This window comes from Symphalangus syndactylus, chromosome 8, assembly GCF_028878055.3.
Source record: "Symphalangus syndactylus isolate Jambi chromosome 8, NHGRI_mSymSyn1-v2.1_pri, whole genome shotgun sequence".
NCBI classification, from domain to species: domain Eukaryota; kingdom Metazoa; phylum Chordata; class Mammalia; order Primates; family Hylobatidae; genus Symphalangus; species Symphalangus syndactylus.
In genome coordinates this window covers 21483995-21489833 of record NC_072430.2, presented here as the reverse complement: position 1 = coordinate 21489833, position 5839 = coordinate 21483995, and the positions used below count along the sequence as shown (strand labels likewise).

Here is a 5839-nt window from a genome sequence, read left to right as displayed (position 1 = left end):
CAATAAAATCAAAATAATAAAAATAAAGGTTTTAGAGCAGGAATGAAAGAAAGTAAAATACACTTGAAAGAGGGCCAAGTGGGTGACTTGATTCAAGTGCATGGTTTGACTCTTGACTTGGGGTTTCATGTGTTGGCATGCTTGTGGGGTCTACGTCTCTTCTCCCCCGATTCTCCCCTGGGGTGGGCTCTCTGCATGCGCAGTGGTCCGCCAGCACTTGGGACGGGAACATGCGCAGTGTGTTTACTGGAGTTGTGCGCATGCTCACTTGAGGCGGTCTTCCCTTACCAGCTGAAGGTTTCTAAGGAAGGTCACATAGCAGTTAAACTCCACCATTTTGCCTCTCAGTGTTGATACTTGAGCCCACGCGTCCAGCTCCTGAGATCTTATTGGGAAGCTGCTGATCATCAGTTTCAGGTGTTTCTATCTGTTGGGAGACCTCCTTTCCCTGGTGCTGGCTGTAACCAATTATTATTTTAGAGACACAGTTAATGACCACCTGACCATGACCTGACGGTCACCTGACATTCCTGGTCGGGAGGAGCCGTCTCCTGCCCTGCTTATGTCTGCCTGACTACCTACTGTAACGGACGCAGCCAGATGGAACATCGGCTTTGCTCGGTATCACGTAGAATTAGATGTCCCGGGCTCCTTTGCCATCTCGATTCTTGGTAGTTTGGGCTAATGGGAAGCACTAGTGGGAGACTCAAAGGTGGGAGGAAGGAAGAAACCTTCCTTCTCTCCCTCTTTCCTTTTCTGCTTCTTTCTTTCTCTCTCTCTGCTTTTGTTGGCATCTCCTGCAATGGCTGTATCTCTTCCTTGGCTCTATGTCTCGTCAGAGAGACCCTCCCTCTGTGGTTCCATTCCCCAGGGGGCAGCTCTCATTGTATTCTAGCTCCTACCAGGCTGCCCCAGCTTCTAGCTCCTGGCAAACGTCTATTATCCTTCCAGCCTCAGAGGTGGCAGCAGTTCACTGTCATTGCTACACCATCCCATTGGGCTTCTCACCATTTTCCTCATCCGTGTAACCAACTTCTAGGATTTAAATGCTTTCTACTTGAAACACCTAAAGTGGCCTCTGTTTTCCTGACTGGACCCTGGAGGATACAGCGTGTAAGAGGATAACATAGTCTAGTCCAGCAGGCCAGGGAAGGCTTCCCTCCAGAAGGGGTATTTGAGTCAAGGTCTGAGAAATGACTAGGCTTTCCGGGCATAGGAGATAAACAAGTGTAATGGCCCAAGGGAAAGGCAGACTGACATATTAGAAGTACTGGGGCAGGCCGAGCACGGTGCCTCACTCCTGTAATCCCAGCACTTTGGGAGGCCGAGGTGGACGGATCGCGAGGTCAGGAGATGGAGACCATCCTGGCTAACACGGTGAAACCCCGTCTCTACTAAAAATACAAAAACAAAATTAGCCAGGCGTGGTGGCAGGCGCCTGTAGTCCCGGCTACTCAGGATGCTGAGGCAGGAGAATGGCGTGAACCTGGGAGGCAGAGCTTGCAGTGAGCCGAGATTGCACCACTGCACTCCAGCCTGGGCAACAGAGAGAGACTCCATCTCAAAAAAAAAAAAAAAAAGACTGGGGCAAAGTGGGCAATGTTGCTGTGCCACAAAGAAATTGAGAGGCGGACTGTCATGAGATAAAGTTGAAGTTTGCAGGGCCAAAGCAGGGGGCTCTCAATCCTTAGTGTGAGTTAGAATCACCTGGAGATTAAATATATATAAACATGTAGTTTATATATATTTATATATAATATATATTTAATATGTTTATACTGATATAAATATATATCAGTATAAATATATATTTAATATATCAGTATATATAAACATATAAATATATAAATAATATATAGATATATTTATATATTTTTATTGATATGTATTTGTATATTATATAAAAATATAAAATATAAAAATATATACTGATAAAATATATCAGTATACATGTATATGTATATCAGTATATATAAATATATGTTAGTATACTATATATATACCAGTATATATAAATATATGTTAGTATATTATATATATACCAGTATATATAAATATATGTTAGTATATTATACATATACTGATGCTCAGACCTCATCCCAGACTAACTGAATCAGAATCCCTTAGGATTGGGCCAGCATGATTCCTATATGCAGTCAGGGTTGAGAACCGCTGGGCCTTGACCATGCAAGGCCTTGTCAGCCACGGTCTTTATCCTGATCAATGAGAAGATCCCAAAAGGTGGTGGGTTCTCTGGCTGTAGGGTGGGGAAGTGATTGGAGGGGTCAGGAATTGAGGCAGAAAATCCTGTAGGCAGCTATTGTAGCAGATCAACGTGCTCCTGGCTTGCTGAGCATGGGAAGGGACAAAAACTGGCTCTGTACTTGCTGATGAGATTCTCCGGACTGACCCCACTTGGTTCCTCACATCTGCCATCTTGCTCTGGATTTTCCTACTCCCTGTTGGTTCCCTTCAGCTGGGCTCTGTCCTCGTGTTCATCTGCCCTGGAAAGTTTCCTGCTAATGAACCCTCCCCAGTACCCATCCCTCTTTCTCCTGGGCAGATGGATGCAGCCATTCTACATCCCTGCAAAGGGCTACTCTGGTAGAACCTAGGATCCTAAACTCCTTAAGTACCCTGAATTTTAAAATTGTGATTGTATTTGGCGGCGTTAATCAAAAATTGGAAGTACATGGAATTAGAACCTTTGGCCAGAGAATCTCCGAGTTGAAAGCCCTCCCTTAGAAATAGCCTCTTCCAACCCCTGAATTTCATTATCCAAGAAGATCCAGGAGCTCTGGAGAGTTCAGGACCCAGGTCTCCTAAGGACTTCTGCTTCCCTGGCTTTCCTTCACATCTTTCTGTCCTAGGGATTTAAGACCATGAATTTGCAAATGCTCTGCCTGAAGTGTGTACTGAAGCTCTGGAGACCTCACCCGGATTCCCAGGGCCATGATTATCATAATAACGTATGAACGAGAATCTTTCTGTAAATTTAAACCACTGCATTTTCACTTCTTGCTTTGAATTCAGTTTTCTTGCAGCTGCTCCCTCCAGGGGAGCCAGAAGGCTAATTGCCCCAAGGCAGGAGAGGCTGTGCGAGACCTGGTTTTGAAAGCTTTGAGAAGAGAAGTGCTGGGATTCGTTTATCTCCTCCGTCAGCATATCAAGGGCAAAGCCTAGAGGCTCTTAGGGATCCCCATGGTCAGCTTGGGGAAGGCCAGGCCACCGTTGAGAGTGGAGTCAGGGAGGCTTTGGGAGAGCAGCCAGCACCATGGGAACCTGGAGAGTCATGGGAGAGAAAGGAGGAGGTGCTAGAGATTGGAAGGCCAGTGAGGCAGAAGCTTGTTTTCTAATTTTTCTTCCTGGGCCCAAGGCTGGAAGATAGGGTGTTGGAACCATGAGGATATTCATGGCAAGGAAGGGGCTGCTGCCTCTGGCCCTGGAGCCCACCTTCGGAAAGGTAGCAGGAGGGTCAGCTGAGGAACCTTAAGTTTTTGCTTTCTCCTGAGTGGCACAGAGGCTGAATGAACTGCCCAAGGGCCTGCCCTGGGCAAGGGAAGGTGGCACTCGGGCCAACGGGCTGGCTGGAGGTGACAGCAATGGCAATCCAGGAGGGATCCTGCACCTCTAACAAGCCCCAAGATCAGACCGAGAGTTACCCTGGCCCCCAGGGGCTCCAGGGGGAGAGGTGACTGTGGGGACCCATGCATGCCAGGGGCACATCCAGGTGTTACTGGTGGAAGGTGTCCAGGTTCTTGGCGTCTTGAACAAATAATTGGACAAAACGCACAAAGTGAGGAAAGCAAAAGCACAGATTTATTGAAAATGAAAGTACACTCCACAGTGTGGGAGGAGCAGGCCGGGACATAGGGGCTCATGAGCCCGGTTACAGAATTTTCTGGGGTTTCAATACTCCAGACGTTTTCCACTGGTTACCTGGTATATGTTCTGTGTAAATGAAGACAATGAAGATAAGTTACAAAGTCATTTTACTCAGAATGTGCCCAGAATATGTAAATGGAGAGGATATTATTTGGTGTGTGCGGTTTATGTAAATGGAGAGGACGAATATGAAGTTACAAAGTGTAAAAGGAGCGGAAGTCACTTGGCGTGTGTGGTCTATGTAAATAGAGAGGATGTCACTGTGTATGCGGTTTATGTAAATGGAGAGGACGAATATGAAGTTACAAAGTGTAAATGGTGTAAATGGAGACGATGAAGTGAGGTTACAAAGCCATTCATATTCCATTTGATTTTCTTCTAGGAAGTCAGTGTGGATCAGCCTTATTTATGTTCATGGCCTCCAGGCCCTATTCTCCTGCCTCACAGGGACCGGCCAGAATCTCTATCCTTACAGCACTTTGGAATGTATATGCTGCTCTCCCCACATCGCCTTAGGGAGCAGGCCGGTGTCAGGGGCAGCACAAGGACGGCCAACAGGACAGGTGCATAAGTAAGACTGATACAGTTTGAGGGCTCAGATCTGAGAATACTCTAAACAGGATCCAAATAACATTGTTGCCTCCTAACCAGCAGGTGGGAGCTCAAGAGAAAGACTAGACTTGTTCCACGTTAAATAAGTAATAATATTTTTTTCCTTGAACATCTTGATGATAATATCAATTAAATGTGTGGCCCTGATTCAATAGCTACCATTTATTGAGCATCTATTTTGTGCCAGACTCGCTGCTGGTATTTGATAGTGCAGTGCCTGACAAGTAGACACACTGGCTTAAATGTCATTGTTACTGGTATTATTGTTACGATGATGTTTTAATCCTCCCAATGGAATTGAGCCTTTATTATAAAGCTCATAAGATGTTCACTTTTACTTATTTCCTTGTCCTTTTCTTCCTGCATGCATGCTTGCTTGCACAAGGGAAGTCACTAGTAATTGATTAACTTCCTATCCTAACCCCCAGGGCTGCCTGCAAGATTGATGAACTGTTTTTCTTTCAAAGAACAATGATCCTTAGGTCATGCAGACCTCCTTGATAGCATCTAGGAGTTTTTTTGGGCCAGGAACTCAAACAGCTTTGATTATTGGGGCAACCCATCTCCTGCATACCTACTTTGCTCATAAAACCCCCCAGTTACGTTAAAAGGCAGATTGGATTTGAGAGGCTGCTCCTCCTGCCTTCTTGCTTTAGCCAAATCAAATAAACCTTTCTCTGCTTCTAAGTGCTGATGTGTCAGTGTTTGGCTTGCTGTATATCAGGTACATGAACCTAAAATTTGGGGTTTGATAACACCAACAGCTCTGCACATTACTGTCATCCAGTCTTACTAATGGGGAAAACGTGTTCACAGGACTTGCCCAGGGTCACACATTTTAATCAGTGGCAACGTCAGAGTTAAAAATATTTATGTACTTTTTTTTGTTTTTATAATTCAAGGATGCATCACTATTTTATGTACCACAAAGAAAGAAAAACAGCTAACTATTAAACTATAATACAGTATTTCCTTCGCATTTAGAACTTTTGTTGTAAACTCATTATAAAGAGCTCTTTTAAACTCAGTTAGACATAGACTTTGGTTATTTATTGTGCTTTTGCATAATAGAAAAGAAAATATGAGTGAAATAAATTGGTAAATTATTTAAAAAATATCTTCACATTCAAACCCTACTTCTTTTTTTAAATATTATTTTTAATCATATGATTATCTCAACAGAGAAACCCTACTTCTTCTTCTTTTTTTTTTTGAGAAGGTGTCTCTCTCTGTCGCCCAGACTGGAGTGCAGTGGCGCGATCTCGGCTCACTGCAAGCTCCGCCTCCCGGGTTCACGCCATTCTCCTGCTTCAGTCTCCCGAGTAGCTGGGACTACAGGCGC

General features: G+C 44.6%; 1 long non-coding RNA gene across 1 annotated transcript; it reads left to right on the top strand.

Annotated features, from left to right (window-relative positions):
- The first annotated feature begins 297 nt into the window (after positions 1-297).
- LOC134737398 (uncharacterized) lies at positions 298-5465 on the top strand. The gene is made up of 2 exons (XR_010122279.1): positions 298-417; positions 4268-5465. It is a non-coding gene; the product is annotated as an uncharacterized lncRNA (long non-coding RNA).
- The last annotated feature ends 374 nt before the right edge of the window (positions 5466-5839 follow it).